This window comes from Schistocerca americana, chromosome 2 (assembly GCF_021461395.2).
Source record: "Schistocerca americana isolate TAMUIC-IGC-003095 chromosome 2, iqSchAmer2.1, whole genome shotgun sequence".
NCBI classification, from domain to species: Eukaryota; Metazoa; Arthropoda; class Insecta; order Orthoptera; family Acrididae; genus Schistocerca; species Schistocerca americana.
In genome coordinates, this window is record NC_060120.1 from 91,379,256 (window position 1) to 91,394,703 (window position 15,448).

General features: G+C 48.3%; 26 non-coding genes across 26 annotated transcripts; 13 read left to right on the forward strand and 13 right to left on the reverse strand.

Annotated features, from left to right (window-relative positions):
* The first annotated feature begins 286 nt into the window (after positions 1–286).
* On the forward strand, positions 287–358 carry Trnap-ugg. Its single transcript has one exon. It is a non-coding gene; the product is annotated as a tRNA-Pro (tRNA).
* A 506-nt stretch (positions 359–864) lies between these two features.
* On the reverse strand, positions 865–936 carry Trnaq-uug. Its single transcript has one exon. It is a non-coding gene; the product is annotated as a tRNA-Gln (tRNA).
* A 557-nt stretch (positions 937–1,493) lies between these two features.
* Positions 1,494–1,565, forward strand: Trnap-ugg. The gene has a single exon. It is a non-coding gene; the product is annotated as a tRNA-Pro (tRNA).
* Positions 1,566–2,072: 507 nt separating this feature from the next.
* On the reverse strand, positions 2,073–2,144 carry Trnaq-uug. Its single transcript has one exon. It is a non-coding gene; the product is annotated as a tRNA-Gln (tRNA).
* Positions 2,145–2,701: 557 nt separating this feature from the next.
* Trnap-ugg lies at positions 2,702–2,773 on the forward strand. Its single transcript has one exon. It is a non-coding gene; the product is annotated as a tRNA-Pro (tRNA).
* A 506-nt stretch (positions 2,774–3,279) lies between these two features.
* Positions 3,280–3,351, reverse strand: Trnaq-uug. Its single transcript has one exon. It is a non-coding gene; the product is annotated as a tRNA-Gln (tRNA).
* Positions 3,352–3,908: 557 nt separating this feature from the next.
* Trnap-ugg lies at positions 3,909–3,980 on the forward strand. Its single transcript has one exon. It is a non-coding gene; the product is annotated as a tRNA-Pro (tRNA).
* Positions 3,981–4,487: 507 nt separating this feature from the next.
* Positions 4,488–4,559, reverse strand: Trnaq-uug. The gene has a single exon. It is a non-coding gene; the product is annotated as a tRNA-Gln (tRNA).
* A 557-nt stretch (positions 4,560–5,116) lies between these two features.
* On the forward strand, positions 5,117–5,188 carry Trnap-ugg. The gene has a single exon. It is a non-coding gene; the product is annotated as a tRNA-Pro (tRNA).
* Positions 5,189–5,695: 507 nt separating this feature from the next.
* Positions 5,696–5,767, reverse strand: Trnaq-uug. Its single transcript has one exon. It is a non-coding gene; the product is annotated as a tRNA-Gln (tRNA).
* Positions 5,768–6,324: 557 nt separating this feature from the next.
* Trnap-ugg lies at positions 6,325–6,396 on the forward strand. The gene has a single exon. It is a non-coding gene; the product is annotated as a tRNA-Pro (tRNA).
* A 507-nt stretch (positions 6,397–6,903) lies between these two features.
* Trnaq-uug lies at positions 6,904–6,975 on the reverse strand. The gene has a single exon. It is a non-coding gene; the product is annotated as a tRNA-Gln (tRNA).
* A 557-nt stretch (positions 6,976–7,532) lies between these two features.
* Positions 7,533–7,604, forward strand: Trnap-ugg. Its single transcript has one exon. It is a non-coding gene; the product is annotated as a tRNA-Pro (tRNA).
* Positions 7,605–8,111: 507 nt separating this feature from the next.
* On the reverse strand, positions 8,112–8,183 carry Trnaq-uug. The gene has a single exon. It is a non-coding gene; the product is annotated as a tRNA-Gln (tRNA).
* Positions 8,184–8,740: 557 nt separating this feature from the next.
* Trnap-ugg lies at positions 8,741–8,812 on the forward strand. Its single transcript has one exon. It is a non-coding gene; the product is annotated as a tRNA-Pro (tRNA).
* A 507-nt stretch (positions 8,813–9,319) lies between these two features.
* Positions 9,320–9,391, reverse strand: Trnaq-uug. Its single transcript has one exon. It is a non-coding gene; the product is annotated as a tRNA-Gln (tRNA).
* Positions 9,392–9,948: 557 nt separating this feature from the next.
* On the forward strand, positions 9,949–10,020 carry Trnap-ugg. The gene has a single exon. It is a non-coding gene; the product is annotated as a tRNA-Pro (tRNA).
* A 507-nt stretch (positions 10,021–10,527) lies between these two features.
* Trnaq-uug lies at positions 10,528–10,599 on the reverse strand. The gene has a single exon. It is a non-coding gene; the product is annotated as a tRNA-Gln (tRNA).
* A 557-nt stretch (positions 10,600–11,156) lies between these two features.
* On the forward strand, positions 11,157–11,228 carry Trnap-ugg. The gene has a single exon. It is a non-coding gene; the product is annotated as a tRNA-Pro (tRNA).
* Positions 11,229–11,735: 507 nt separating this feature from the next.
* Positions 11,736–11,807, reverse strand: Trnaq-uug. Its single transcript has one exon. It is a non-coding gene; the product is annotated as a tRNA-Gln (tRNA).
* A 556-nt stretch (positions 11,808–12,363) lies between these two features.
* Positions 12,364–12,435, forward strand: Trnap-ugg. Its single transcript has one exon. It is a non-coding gene; the product is annotated as a tRNA-Pro (tRNA).
* Positions 12,436–12,942: 507 nt separating this feature from the next.
* Trnaq-uug lies at positions 12,943–13,014 on the reverse strand. Its single transcript has one exon. It is a non-coding gene; the product is annotated as a tRNA-Gln (tRNA).
* A 557-nt stretch (positions 13,015–13,571) lies between these two features.
* Positions 13,572–13,643, forward strand: Trnap-ugg. The gene has a single exon. It is a non-coding gene; the product is annotated as a tRNA-Pro (tRNA).
* Positions 13,644–14,150: 507 nt separating this feature from the next.
* Positions 14,151–14,222, reverse strand: Trnaq-uug. The gene has a single exon. It is a non-coding gene; the product is annotated as a tRNA-Gln (tRNA).
* A 557-nt stretch (positions 14,223–14,779) lies between these two features.
* Trnap-ugg lies at positions 14,780–14,851 on the forward strand. Its single transcript has one exon. It is a non-coding gene; the product is annotated as a tRNA-Pro (tRNA).
* Positions 14,852–15,358: 507 nt separating this feature from the next.
* On the reverse strand, positions 15,359–15,430 carry Trnaq-uug. Its single transcript has one exon. It is a non-coding gene; the product is annotated as a tRNA-Gln (tRNA).
* Positions 15,431–15,448: the final 18 nt, after the last annotated feature.

Genomic DNA, 15,448 nt, shown 5'->3' on the forward strand with positions numbered 1-15,448 from the left:
AGCTATGGACACAGAGTACTGTCGAAAACTGCGTGCTGACACAGAACGCTACGTAGTGGGCGGATTGTTCGTGTCACGATAACATTTGCACTACACACGGTCGAAATACTGTCACACAACTCAAGCAGCTCTTTCAGCATTCACATACACTGGTGTTCAGCACAGCGCATGTTGTAGGTGTCAGATTAAGAAACCTCTTTGAGAATATGGTCCAGCTAGGATGCTGCAACTAGCAAGTGCGGCAAGATCTCAGTAGGTGGAGGGGTGCAGACTTGCTTACTTGTGCGGCCTGTTGGTCTAGGGGTATGATTCCTGCTTTGGGTGCAGGAGGTCCCGGGTTCAAATCCCGGACAGGCCCTACTTTTCACTTTCGCGACAACCCAGCACTACGATAAACTTGCGAGTCTCTGAAAGTAAGCCATGCAGCAGGACAAACTGCATGTCGGGCCACCGGCCATGAGACTCTCAGGTGCGTCTTATGGAAAGCAATCTACGTGGCAGGATTAAGCCGTCTCCGCTTACTTATATCTATACGTAAAGACTGGCACGTACAACGATTCTATTCGTTCCCCAGGAACTAGTACATCGCATGCAAGTTTGGTAAATGCATGCGCATGCAGCACCCAAAACGGTGAGATGTCTTTCCTGCGGGGAGGAACAGCTGAGGTCGTCTTCTCGCAGTTGAACCCCTTACGTCTCGTTATTAATCCTAGTAGCAAAAGGATAAGCATTTGGAGCGCTCCCCACTCACGTGTGGACTGCTATTAACACTTTGCATTTCATGACCCTAGTTAAATTTCTGCATATACAATTCCAACCACCGGCTCGTACACATTTCTAGAAACGATCGCAAAACACAGCGGCAGGTTCCACCGAGACTCGAACTCGGATCGCTGGATTCAAAGTCCAGAGTGCTAACCATTACACCATGGAACCGGATGCCCGTAGCGCTCTTAAATTCAGTGGTATCATGTAATTAAGCCGATAAGATGCGATGTTATTACACGTATGGTCCTCAGGAAGTGTTTGCGTGGCTAATGAAGCAACCAAGTAGGCTGGAAGAGGAAGGAGCACCTTCGAATGTAGCGGGAATTCTTGCCAGTATTCGTACATGAAGTGATGTCGAAGGATCAGGTAATCAAAATCGCGAAACAGCCACTTTCGTATGGCGGATGCTTCGTGCCGGAAGCAGCCTAGCTATGAAAACAGCTATGGACACAGAGGACTGTCGAAAACTGCGTGCTGACACAGAACGCTACGTAGTGGGCGGATTGTTCGTGTCACGATAACATTTGCACTTCACACGGTCGAAATACTGTCACACAACTCAAGCAGCTCTTTCAGCATTCACATACACTGGTGTTCAGCACAGCGCATGTTGTAGGTGTCAGATTAAGAAACCTCTTTGAGAAAATGGTCCAGCTAGGATGCTGCAACTAGCAAGTGCGGCAAGATCTCAGTAGGTGGAGGGGTGCAGACTTGCTTACTTGTGCGGCCTGTTGGTCTAGGGGTATGATTCCTGCTTTGGGTGCAGGAGGTCCCGGGTTCAAATCCCGGACAGGCCCTACTTTTCACTTTCGCGACAACCCAGCACTACGATAAACTTGCGAGTCTCTGAAAGTAAGCCATGCAGCAGGACAAACTGCATGTCGGGCCACCGACCCATGAGACTCTCAGGTGCGTCTTATGGAAAGCAATCTACGTGGCAGGATTAAGCCGTCTCCGCTTACTTATATCTATACGTAAAGACTGGCACGTACAACGATTCTATTCGTTCCCCAAAAACTAGTACATCGCATGCAAGTTTGGTAAATGCATGCGCATGCAGCACCCAAAACGGTGAGATGTCTTTCCTGCGGGGAGGAACAGCTGAGGTCGTCCTCTCGCAGTTGAACCCCTTACGTCTCGTTATTAATCCTAGTATCAAAAGCATATGTATTTGGAGCGCTCCCCACTCACGTGTGGACTGCTATTAACACTTTGCATTTCATGATCCTAGTTAAATTTCTGCATATACAATTCCTACCACCGGCTCGTACACATTTCTAGAAACGATCGCAAAACACAGCGTCAGGTTCCACCGAGACTCGAACTCGGACCGCTGGATTCAAAGTCCAGAGTGCTAACCATTACACCATGGAACCGGATGCCTGAAGCGCTCTTAAATTCAGTGGTATCATTTAATTAAGCCGATAAGAAGCGATGTTATTACACGTATGGTCCTCAGGAAGTGTTTGCGTGGCTAATGAAGCAACCAAGTAGGCTGGAAGTGGAAGGAGCACCTTCGAATGTAGCGGGAATTCTTGACAGTATTCGTACATGAAGTGATGTCGAAGGATCAGGTAATCAAAATCGCGAAACAGCCACTTTCGTATGGCGGATGCTTCGTGCCGGAAGCAGCCTAGCTATGAAAACAGCTATGGACACAGAGGACTGTCGAAAACTGCGTGCTGACACAGAACGCTACATAGTGGGCGGATTGTTAGTGTCACGATAACATTTGCACTTCACACGGTCGAAATACTGTCACACAACTCAAGCAGCTCTTTCAGCATTCACATACACTGGTGTTCAGCACAGCGCATGTTGTAGGTGTCAGATTAAGAAACCTCTTTGAGAATATGGTCCAGCTAGGATGCTGCAACTAGCAAGTGCGGCAAGATCTCAGTAGGTGGAGGGGTGCAGACTTGCTTACTTGTGCGGCCTGTTGGTCTAGGGGTATGATTCCTGCTTTGGGTGCAGGAGGTCCCGGGTTCAAATCCCGGACAGGCCCTACTTTTCACTTTCGCGACAACCCAGCACTACGATAAACTTGCGAGTCTCTGAAAGTAAGCCATGCAGCAGGACAAACTGCATGTCGGGCCACCGGCCCACGAGACTCTCAGGTGCGTCTTATGGAAAGCAATCTACGTGGCAGGATTAAGCCGTCTCCGCTTACTTATATCTATACGTAAAGACTGGCACGTACAACGATTCTATTCGTTCCCCAGGAACTAGTACATCGCATGCAAGTTTGGTAAATGCATGCGCATGCAGCACCCAAAACGGTGAGATGTCTTTCCTGCGGGGAGGAACAGCTGAGGTCGTCTTCTCGCAGTTGAACCCCTTACGTCACGTTATTAATCCTAGTAGCAAAAGGATAAGCATTTGGATCGCTCCCCACTCACGTGTGAACTGCTATTAACACTTTGCATTTCATGATCCTAGTTAAATTTCTGCATATACAATTCCAACCACCGGTCGTACACATTTCTAGAAACGATCGCAAAACACAGCGTCAGGTTCCACCGAGACTCGAACTCGGATCGCTGGATTCAAAGTCCAGAGTGCTAACCATTACACCATGAAACCGGATGCCTGTAGCGCTCTTAAATTCAGTGGTATCATGTAATTAAGCCGATAAGATGCGATGTTATTACACGTATGGTCTTCAGGAAGTGTTTGCGTGGCTAATGAAGCAACCAAGTAGGCTGGAAGTGGAAGGAGCACCTTCGAATGTAGCGGGAATTCTTGCCAGTATTCGTACATGAAGTGATGTCGAAGGATCAGGTAATCAAAATGGCGAAACAGCCACTTTCGTATGGCGGATGCTTCGTGCTGGAAGCAGCCTAGCTATGAAAACAGCTATGGACACAGAGTACTGTCGAAAACTGCGTGCTGACACAGAACGCTACGTAGTGGGCGGATTGTTCGTGTCACGATAACATTTGCACTTCACACGGTCGAAATACTGTCACACAACTCAAGCAGCTCTTTCAGCATTCACATACACTGGTGTTCAGCACAGCGCATGTTGTAGGTGTCAGATTAAGAAACCTCTTTGAGAAAATGGTCCAGCTAGGATGCTGCAACTAGCAAGTGCGGCAAGATCTCAGTAGGTGGAGGGGTGCAGACTTGCTTACTTGTGCGGCCTGTTGGTCTAGGGGTATGATTCCTGCTTTGGGTGCACGAGGTCCTGGGTTCAAATCCCGGACAGGCCCTACTTTTCACTTTCGCGACAACCCAGCACTACGATAAACTTGCGAGTCTCTGAAAGTAAGCCATGCAGCAGGACAAACTGCATGTCGGGCCACCGGCCCATGAGACTCTCAGGTGCGTCTTATGGAAAGCAATCTACGTGGCAGGATTAAGCCGTCTCCGCTTACTTATATCTATACGTAAAGACTGGCACGTACAACGATTCTATTCGTTCCCCAGGAACTAGTACATCGCATGCAAGTTTGGTAGATGCATGCGCATGCAGCACCCAAAACGGTGAGATGTCTTTCCTGCGGGGAGGAACAGCTGAGGTCGTCTTCTCGCAGTTGAACCCCTTACGTCTCGTTATTAATCCTAGTAGCAAAAGGATAAGCATTTGGAGCGCTCCCCACTCACGTGTGGACTGCTATTAACACTTTGCATTTCATGATCCTAGTTAAATTTCTGCATATACAATTCCAACCACCGGCTCGTACACATTTCTAGAAACGATCGCAAAACACAGCGGCAGGTTCCACCGAGACTCGAACTCGGATCGCTGGATTCAAAGTCCAGAGTGCTAACCATTACACCATGGAACCGGATGCCCGTAGCGCTCTTAAATTCAGTGGTATCATGTCATTAAGCCGATAAGATGCGATGTTATTACACGTATGGTCCTCAGGAAGTGTTTGCGTGGCTAATGAAGCAACCAAGTAGGCTGGAAGAGGAAGGAGCACCTTCGAATGTAGCGGGAATTCTTGCCAGTATTCGTACATGAAGTGATGTCGAAGGATCAGGTAATCAAAATCGCGAAACAGCCACTTTCGTATGGCGGATGCTTCGTGCCGGAAGCAGCCTAGCTATGAAAACAGCTATGGACACAGAGGACTGTCGAAAACTGCGTGCTGACACAGAACGCTACGTAGTGGGTGGATTGTTCGTGTCACGATAACATTTGCACTTCACACGGTCGAAATACTGTCACACAACTCAAGCAGCTCTTTCAGCATTCACATACACTGGTGTTCAGCACAGCGCATGTTGTAGGTGTCAGATTAAGAAACCTCTTTGAGAATATGGTCCAGCTAGGATGCTGCAACTAGCAAGTGCGGCAAGATCTCAGTAGGTGGAGGGGTGCAGACTTGCTTACTTGTGCGGCCTGTTGGTCTAGGGGTATGATTCCTGCTTTGGGTGCAGGAGGTCCCGGGTTCAAATCCCGGACAGGCCCTACTTTTCACTTTCGCGACAACCCAGCACTACGATAAACTTGCGAGTCTCTGAAAGTAAGCCATGCAGCAGGACAAACTGCATGTCGGGCCACCGGCCCATGAGACTCTCAGGTGCGTCTTATGGAAAGCAATCTACGTGGCAGGATTAAGCCGTCTCCGCTTACTTATATCTATACGTAAAGACTGGCACGTACAACGATTCTATTCGTTCCCCAGGAACTAGTACATCGCATGCAAGTTTGGTAAATGCATGCGCATGCAGCACCCAAAACGGTGAGATGTCTTTCCTGTGGGGAGGAACAGCTGAGGTCGTCTTCTCGCAGTTGAACCCCTTACGTCTCGTTATTAATCCTAGTAGCAAAAGGATAAGCATTTGGATCGCTCCCCACTCACGTGTGAACTGCTATTAACACTTTGCATTTCATGATCCTAGTTAAATTTCTGCATATACAATTCCAACCACCGGCTCGTACACATTTCTAGAAACGATCGCAAAACACAGCGTCAGGTTCCACCGAGACTCGAACTCGGATCGCTGGATTCAAAGTCCAGAGTGCTAACCATTACACCATGGAACCGGATGCCCGTAGCGCTCTTAAATTCAGTGGTATCATGTAATTAAGCCGATAAGATGCGATGTTATTACACGTATGGTCCTCAGGAAGTGTTTGTGTGGCTAATGAAGCAACCAAGTAGGCTGGAAGTGGAAGGAGCACCTTCGAATGTAGCGGGAATTCTTGCCAGTATTCGTACATGAAGTGATGTCGAAGGATCAGGTAATCAAAATGGCGAAACAGCCACTTTCGTATGGCGGATGCTTCGTGCTGGAAGCAGCCTAGCTATGAAAACAGCTATGGACACAGAGTACTGTCGAAAACTGCGTGCTGACACAGAACGCTACGTAGTGGGCGGATTGTTCGTGTCACGATAACATTTGCACTTCACACGGTCGAAATACTGTCACACAACTCAAGCAGCTCTTTCAGCATTCACATACACTGGTGTTCAGCACAGCGCATTTTGTAGGTGTCAGATTAAGAAACCTCTTTGAGAAAATGGTCCAGCTAGGATGCTGCAACTAGCAAGTGCGGCAAGATCTCAGTAGGTGGAGGGGTGCAGACTTGCTTACTTGTGCGGCCTGTTGGTCTAGGGGTATGATTCCTGCTTTGGGTGCAGGAGGTCCTGGGTTCAAATCCCGGACAGGCCCTACTTTTCACTTTCGCGGCAACCCAGCACTACGATAAACTTGCGAGTCTCTGAAAGTAAGCCATGCAGCAATACAAACTGCATGTCGGGCCACCGGCCCATGAGACTCTCAGGTGCGTCTTATGGAAAGCAATCTACGTGGCAGGATTAAGCCGTCTCCGCTTACTTATATCTATACGTAAAGACTGGCACGTACAACGATTCTATTCGTTCCCCAGGAACTAGTACATCGCATGCAAATTTGGTAGATGCATGCGCATGCAGCACCCAAAACGGTGAGATGTCTTTCCTGCGGGGAGGAACAGCTGAGGTCGTCTTCTCGCAGTTGAACCCCTTACGTCTCGTTATTAATCCTAGTAGCAAAAGGATAAGCATTTGGAGCGCTCCCCACTCACGTGTGGACTGCTATTAACACTTTGCATTTCATGATCCTAGTTAAATTTCTGTATATACAATTCCAACCACCGGCTCGTACACATTTCTAGAAACGATCGCAAAACACAGCGGCAGGTTCCACCGAGACTCGAACTCGGATCGCTGGATTCAAAGTCCAGAGTGCTAACTATTACACCATGGAACCGGATGCCTGTAGCGCTCTTAAATTCAGTGGTATCATGTAATTAAGCCGATAAGATGCGATGTTATTACACGTATGGTCCTCAGGAAGTGTTTGCGTGGCTAATGAAGCAACCAAGTAGGCTGGAAGTGGAAGGAGCACCTTCGAATGTAGCGGGAATTCTTGCCAGTATTCGTACATGAAGTGATGTCGAAGGATCAGGTAATCAAAATCGCGAAACAGCCACTTTCGTATGGCGGATGCTTCGTGCTGGAAGCAGCCTAGCTATGAAAACCGCTATGGACACAGAGTACTGTCGAAAACTGCGTGCTGACACAGAACGCTACGTAGTGGGTGGATTGTTCGTGTCACGATAACATTTGCACTTCACACGGTCGAAATACTGTCACACAACTCAAGCAGCTCTTTCAGCATTCACATACACTGGTGTTCAGCACAGCGCATGTTGTAGGTGTCAGATTAAGAAACCTCTTTGAGAAAATGGTCCAGCTAGGATGCTGCAACTAGCAAGTGCGGCAAGATCTCAGTAGGTGGGGGGGTGCAGACTTGCTTACTTGTGCGGCCTGTTGGTCTAGGGGTATGATTCCTGCTTTGGGTGCAGTAGGTCCCGGGTTCAAATCCCGGACAGGCCCTACTTTTCACTTTCGCGACAACCCAGCACTACGATAAACTTGCGAGTCTCTGAAAGTAAGCCATGCAGCAGGACAAACTGCATGTCGGGCCACCGGCCCATGAGACTCTCAGGTGCGTCTTATGGAAAGCAATCTACGTGGCAGGATTAAGCCGTCTCCGCTTACTTATAACTATACGTAAAGACTGGCACGTACAACGATTCTATTCGTTCCCCAGGAACTAGTACATCGCATGCAAGTTTGGTAAATGCATGCGCATGCAGCACCCAAAACGGTGAGATGTCTTTCCTGCGGGGAGGAACAGCTGAGGTCGTCTTCTCGCAGTTGAACCCCTTACGTCTCGTTACTAATCCTAGTAGCAAAAGCATAAGCATTTGGAGCGCTCCCCACTCACGTGTGGACTGCTATTAACACTTTGCATTTCATGATCCTAGTTAAATTTCTGCATATACAATTCCAACCACCGGCTCGTACACGTTTCTAGAAACGATCGCAAAACACAGCGGCAGGTTCCACCGAGACTCGAACTCGGATCGCTGGATTCAAAGTCCAGAGTGCTAACCATTACACCATGGAACCGGATGCCTGTAGCGCTCTTAAATTCAGTGGTATCATGTAATTAAGCCGATAAGATGCGATGTTATTACACGTATGGTCCTCAGGAAGTGTTTGCGTGGCTAATGAAGCAACCAAGTAGGCTGGAAGTGGAAGGAGCACCTTCGAATGTAGCGGGAATTCTTGCCAGTATTCGTACATGAAGTGATGTCGAAGGATCAGGTAATCAAAATCGCGAAACAGCCACTATCGTATGGCGGATGCTTCGTGCTGGAAGCAGCCTAGCTATGAAAACAGCTATGGACACAGAGTACTGTCGAAAACTGCGTGCTGACACAGAACGCTACGTAGTGGGCGGATTGTTCGTGTCACGATAACATTTGCACTTCACACGGTCGAAATACTGTCACACAACTCAAGCAGCTTTTTCAGCATTCACATACACTGGTGTTCAGCACAGCTCATGTTGTAGGTGTCAGATTAAGAAACCTCTTTGAGAATATGGTCCAGCTAGGATGCTGCAACTAGCAAGTGCGGCAAGATCTCAGTAGGTGGAGGGGTGCAGACTTGCTTACTTGTGCGGCCTGTTGGTCTAGGGGTATGATTCCTGCTTTGGGTGCAGGAGATCCCGGGTTCAAATCCCGGACAGGCCCTACATTTCACTTTCGTGACAACCCAGCACTACGATAAACTTGCGAGTCTCTGAAAGTAAGCCATGCAGCAGGACAAACTGCATGTCGGGCCACCGGCCCATGAGACTCTCAGGTGCGTCTTATGGAAAGCAATCTACGTGGCAGGATTAAGCCGTCTCCGCTTACTTATATCTATACGTAAAGACTGGCACGTACAACGATTCTATTCGTTCCCCAGGAACTAGTACATCGCATGCAAGTTTGGTAAATGCATGCGCATGCAGCACCCAAAACGGTGAGATGTCTTTCCTGCGGGGAGGAACAGCTGAGGTCGTCTTCTCGCAGTTGAACCCCTTACGTCTCGTTACTAATCCTAGTAGCAAAAGCATAAGCATTTGGAGCGCTCCCCACTCACGTGTGGACTGCTATTAACACTTTGCATTTCATGATCCTAGTTAAATTTCTGCATATACAATTCCAACCACCGGCTCGTACACATTTCTAGAAACGATCGCAAAACACAGCGGCAGGTTCCACCGAGACTCGAACTCGGATCGCTGGATTCAAAGTCCAGAGTGCTAACCATTACACCATGGAACCGGATGCCTGTAGCGCTGTTAAATTCAGTGGTATCATGTAATTAAGCCGATAAGATGCGATGTTATTACACGTATGGTCCTCAGGAAGTGTTTGCGTGGCTAATGAAGCAACCAAGTAGGCTGGAAGTGGAAGGAGCACCTTCGAATGTAGCGGGAATTCTTGCCAGTATTCGTACATGAAGTGATGTCGAAGGATCAGGTAATCAAAATCGCGAAACAGCCACTTTCGTATGGCGGATGCTTCGTGCTGGAAGCAGCCTAGCTATGAAAACAGCTATGGACACAGAGTACTGTCGAAAACTGCGTGCTGACACAGAACGCTACGTAGTGGGCGGATTGTTCGTGTCACGATAACATTTGCACTTCACACGGTCGAAATACTGTCACACAACTCAAGCAGCTCTTTCAGCATTCACATACACTGGTGTTCAGCACAGCGCATGTTGTAGGTGTCAGATTAAGAAACCTCTTTGAGAATATGGTCCAGCTAGGATGCTGCAACTAGCAAGTGCGGCAAGATCTCAGTAGGTGGAGGGGTGCAGACTTGCTTACTTGTGCGGCCTGTTGGTCTAGGGGTATGATTCCTGCTTTGGGAGCAGGAGGTCCCGGGTTCAAATCCCGGACAGGCCCTACTTTTCACTTTCGCGACAACCCAGCACTACGATAAACTTGCGAGTCTCTGAAAGTAAGCCATGCAGCAGGACAAACTGCATGTCGGGCCACCGGCCCATGAGACTCTCAGGTGCGTCTTATGGAAAGCAATCTACGTGGCAGGATTAAGCCGTCTCCACTTACTTATATCTATACGTAAAGACTGGCACGTACAACGATTCTATTCGTTCCCCAGGAACTAGTACATCGCATGCAAGTTTGGTAAATGCATGCGCATGCAGCACCCAAAACGGTGAGATGTCTTTCCTGCGGGGAGGAACAGCTGAGGTCGTCTTCTCGCAGTTGAACCCCTTACGTCTCGTTACTAATCCTAGTAGCAAAAGCATAAGCATTTGGAGCGCTCCCCACTCACGTGTGGACTGCTATTAACACTTTGCATTTCATGATCCTAGTTAAATTTCTGCATATACACTTCCAACCACCGGCTCGTACACATTTCTAGAAACGATCGCAAAACACAGCGTCAGGTTCCACCGAGACTCGAACTCGGATCGCTGGATTCAAAGTCCAGAGTGCTAACCATTACACCATGGAACCGGATGCCTGTAGCGCTGTTAAATTCAGTGGTATCATGTAATTAAGCCGATAAGATGCGATGTTATTACACGTATGGTCCTCAGGAAGTGTTTGCGTGGCTAATGAAGCAACCAAGTAGGCTGGAAGTGGAAGGAGCACCTTCGAATGTAGCGGGAATTCTTGCCAGTATTCGTACATGAAGTGATGTCGAAGGATCAGGTAATCAAAATCGCGAAACAGCCACTTTCGTATGGCGGATGCTTCGTGCTGGAAGCAGCCTAGCTATGAAAACAGCTATGGACACAGAGTACTGTCGAAAACTGCGTGCTGACACAGAACGCTACGTAGTGGGCGGATTGTTCGTGTCACGATAACATTTGCACTTCACACGGTCGAAATACTGTCACACAACTGAAGCAGCTCTTTCAGCATTCACATACACTGGTGTTCAGCACAGCGCATGTTGTAGGTGTCAGATTAAGAAACCTCTTTGAGAATATGGTCCAGCTAGGATGCTGCAACTAACAAGTGCGGCAAGATCTCAGTAGGTTTAGGGGTGCAGACTTGCTTACTTGTGCGGCCTGTTGGTCTAGGGGTATGATTCCTGCTTTGGGTGCAGGAGGTCCCGGGTTCAAATCCCGGACAGGCCCTACTTTTCACTTTCGCGACAACCCAGCACTACGATAAACTTGCGAGTCTCTAAAAGTAAGCCATGCAGCAGGACAAACTGCATGTCGGGCCACCGGCCCATGAGACTCTCAGGTGCGTCTTATGGAAAGCAATCTACGTGGCAGGATTAAGCCGTCTCCGCTTACTTATATCTATACGTAAAGACTGGCACGTACAACGATTCTATTCGTTCCCCAGGAACTAGTACATCGCATGCAAGTTTGGTAAATGCATGCGCATGCAGCACCCAAAACGGTGAGATGTCTTTCCTGCGGGGAGGAACTGCTGAGGTCGTCTTCTCGCAGTTGAACCCCTTACGTCTCGTTACTAATCCTAGTAGCAAAAGCATAAGCATTTGGAGCGCTCCCCACTCACGTGTGGACTGCTATTAACACTTTGCATTTCATGATCCTAGTTAAATTTCTGCATATACAATTCCAACCACCGGCTCGTACACATTTCTAGAAACGATCGCAAAACACAGCGTCAGGTTCCACCGAGACTCGAACTCGGATCGCTGGATTCAAAGTCCAGAGTGGTAACCATTACACCATGGAACCGGATGCCTGTAGCGCTCTTAAATTCAGTGGTATCATGTAATTAAGCCGATAAATGCGATGTTATTACACGTATGGTCCTCAGGAAGTGTTTGCGTGGCTAATGAAGCAACCAAGTAGGCTGGAAGTGGAAGGAGCACCTTCGAATGTAGCGGGAATTCTTGCCAGTATTCGTACATGAAGTGATGTCGAAGGATCAGGAAATCAAAATCGCGAAACAGCCACTTTCGTATGGCGGATGCTTCGTGCTGGAAGCAGCCTAGCTATGAAAACAGCTATGGACACAGAGTACTGTCGAAAACTGCGTGCTGACACAGAACGCTACGTAGTGGGCGGATTGTTCGTGTCACGATAACATTTGCACTTCACACGGTCGAAATACTGTCACACAACTCAAGCAGCTCTTTCAGCATTCACATACACTGGTGTTCAGCACAGCGCATGTTGTAGGTGTCAGATTAAGAAACCTCTTTGAGAAAATGGTCCAGCTAGGATGCTGCAACTAGCAAGTGCGGCAAGATCTCAGTAGGTGGAGGGGTGCAGACTTGCTTACTTGTGCGGCCTGTTGGTCTAGGGGTATGATTCCTGCTTTGGGTGCAGGAGGTCCCGGGTTCAAATCCCGGACAGGCCCTACTTTTCACTTTCGCGACAACCCAGCACTACGATAAACTTGCGAGTCTCTGAAAGTAAGCCATGCAGCAGGACAAACTGCATGTCGGGCCACCGGCCCATGAGACTCTCAGGTGCGTCTTATGGAAAGCAATCTACGTGGCAGGATTAAGCCGTCTCCGCTTACTTATATCTATACGTAAAGACTGGCACGTACAACGATTCTATTCGTTCCCCAGGAACTAGTACATCGCATGCAAGTTTGGTAAATGCATGCGCATGCAGCACCCAAAATGGTGAGATGTCTTTCCTGCGGGGAGGAACAGCTGAGGTCGTCTTCTCGCAGTTGAACCCCTTACGTCTCGTTACTAATCCTAGTAGCAAAAGCATAAGCATTTGGAGCGCTCCCCACTCACGTGTGGACTGCTATTAACACTTTGCATTTCATGATCCTAGTTAAATTTCTGCATATACAATTCCAACCACCGGCTCGTACACATTTCTAGAAACGATCGCAAAACACAGCGTCAGGTTCCACCGAGACTCGAACTCGGATCACTGGATTCAAAGTCCAGAGTGGTAACCATTACACCATGGAACCGGATGCCTGTAGCGCTCTTAAATTCAGTGGTATCACGTAATTAAGCCGATAAGATGCGATGTTATTACACGTATGGTCCTCAGGAAGTGTTTGCGTGGCTAATGAAGCAACCAAGTAGGCTGGAAGTGGAAGGAGCACCTTCGAATGTAGCGGGAATTCTTGCCAGTATTCGTACATGAAGTGATGTCGAAGGATCAGGTAATCAAAATCGCGAAACAGCCACTTTCGTATGGCGGATGCTTCGTGCTGGAAGCAGCCTAGCTATGAAAACAGCTATGGAGACAGAGTACTGTCGAAAACTGCGTGCTGACACAGAACGCTACGTAGTGGGCGGATTGTTCGTGTCACGATAACATTTGCACTTCACACGGTCGAAATACTGTCACACAACTCAAGCAGCTTTTTCAGCATTCACATACACTGGTGTTCAGCACAGCGCATGTTGTAGGTGTCAGATTAAGAAACCTCTTTGAGAATATGGTCCAGCTAGGATGCTGCAACTAGCAAGTGCGGCAAGATCTCAGTAGGTGGAGGGGTGCAGACTTGCTTACTTGTGCGGCCTGTTGGTCTAGGGGTATGATTCCTGCTTTGGGTGCAGGAGATCCCGGGTTCAAATCCCGGACAGGCCCTACATTTCACTTTCGTGACAACCCAGCACTACGATAAACTTGCGAGTCTCTGAAAGTAAGCCATGCAGCAGGACAAACTGCATGTCGGGCCACCGGCCCATGAGACTCTCAGGTGCGTCTTATGGAAAGCAATCTACGTGGCAGGATTAAGCCGTCTCCGCTTACTTATATCTATACGTAAAGACTGGCACGTACAACGATTCTATTCGTTCCCCAGGAACTAGTACATCGCATGCAAGTTTGGTAAATGCATGCGCATGCAGCACCCAAAACGGTGAGATGTCTTTCCTGCGGGGAGGAACAGCTGAGGTCGTCTTCTCGCAGTTGAACCCCTTACGTCTCGTTACTAATCCTAGTAGCAAAAGCATAAGCATTTGGAGCGCTCCCCACTCACGTGTGGACTGCTATTAACACTTTGCATTTCATGATCCTAGTTAAATTTCTGCATATACAATTCCAACCACCGGCTCGTACACATTTCTAGAAACGATCGCAAAACACAGCGGCAGGTTCCACCGAGACTCGAACTCGGATCGCTGGATTCAAAGTCCAGAGTGCTAACCATTACACCATGGAACCGGATGCCTGTAGCGCTGTTAAATTCAGTGGTATCATGTAATTAAGCCGATAAGATGCGATGTTATTACACGTATGGTCCTCAGGAAGTGTTTGCGTGGCTAATGAAGCAACCAAGTAGGCTGGAAGTGGAAGGAGCACCTTCGAATGTAGCGGGAATTCTTGCCAGTATTCGTACATGAAGTGATGTCGAAGGATCAGGTAATCAAAATGGCGAAACAGCCACTTTCGTATGGCGGATGCTTCGTGCTGGAAGCAGCCTAGCTATGAAAACAGCTATGGACACAGAGTACTGTCGAAAACTGCGTGCTGACACAGAACGCTACGTAGTGGGCGGATTGTTCGTGTCACGATAACATTTGCACTTCACACGGTCGAAATACTGTCACACAACTCAAGCAGCTCTTTCAGCATTCACATACACTGGTGTTCAGCACAGCGCATGTTGTAGGTGTCAGATTAAGAAACCTCTTTGAGAATATGGTCCAGCTAGGATGCTGCAACTAGCAAGTGCGGCAAGATCTCAGTAGGTGGAGGGGTGCAGACTTGCTTACTTGTGCGGCCTGTTGGTCTAGGGGTATGATTCCTGCTTTGGGTGCAGGAGGTCCCGGGTTCAAATCCCGGACAGGCCCTACTTTTCACTTTCGCGACAACCCAGCACTACGATAAACTTGCGAGTCTCTAAAAGTAAGCCATGCAGCAGGACAAACTGCATGTCGGGCCACCGGCCCATGAGACTCTCAGGTGCGTCTTATGGAAAGCAATCTACGTGGCAGGATTAAGCCGTCTCCGCTTACTTATATCTATACGTAAAGACTGGCACGTACAACGATTCTATTCGTTCCCCAGGAACTAGTACATCGCATGCAAGTTTGGTAAATGCATGCGCATGCAGCACCCAAAACGGTGAGATGTCTTTCCTGCGGGGAGGAACAGCTGAGGTCGTCTTCTCGCAGTTGAACCCCTTACGTCTCGTTACTAATCCTAGTAGCAAAAGCATAAGCATTTGGAGCGCTCCCCACTCACGTGTGGACTGCTATTAACACTTTGCATTTCATGATCCTAGTTAAATTTCTGCATATACAATTCCAACCACCGGCTCGTACACATTTCTAGAAACGATCGCAAAACACAGCGTCAGGTTCCACCGAGACTCGAACTCGGATCGCTGGATTCAAAGTCCAGAGTGGTAACCATTACACCATGGAACCGGATGCCTGTAGCGCTCT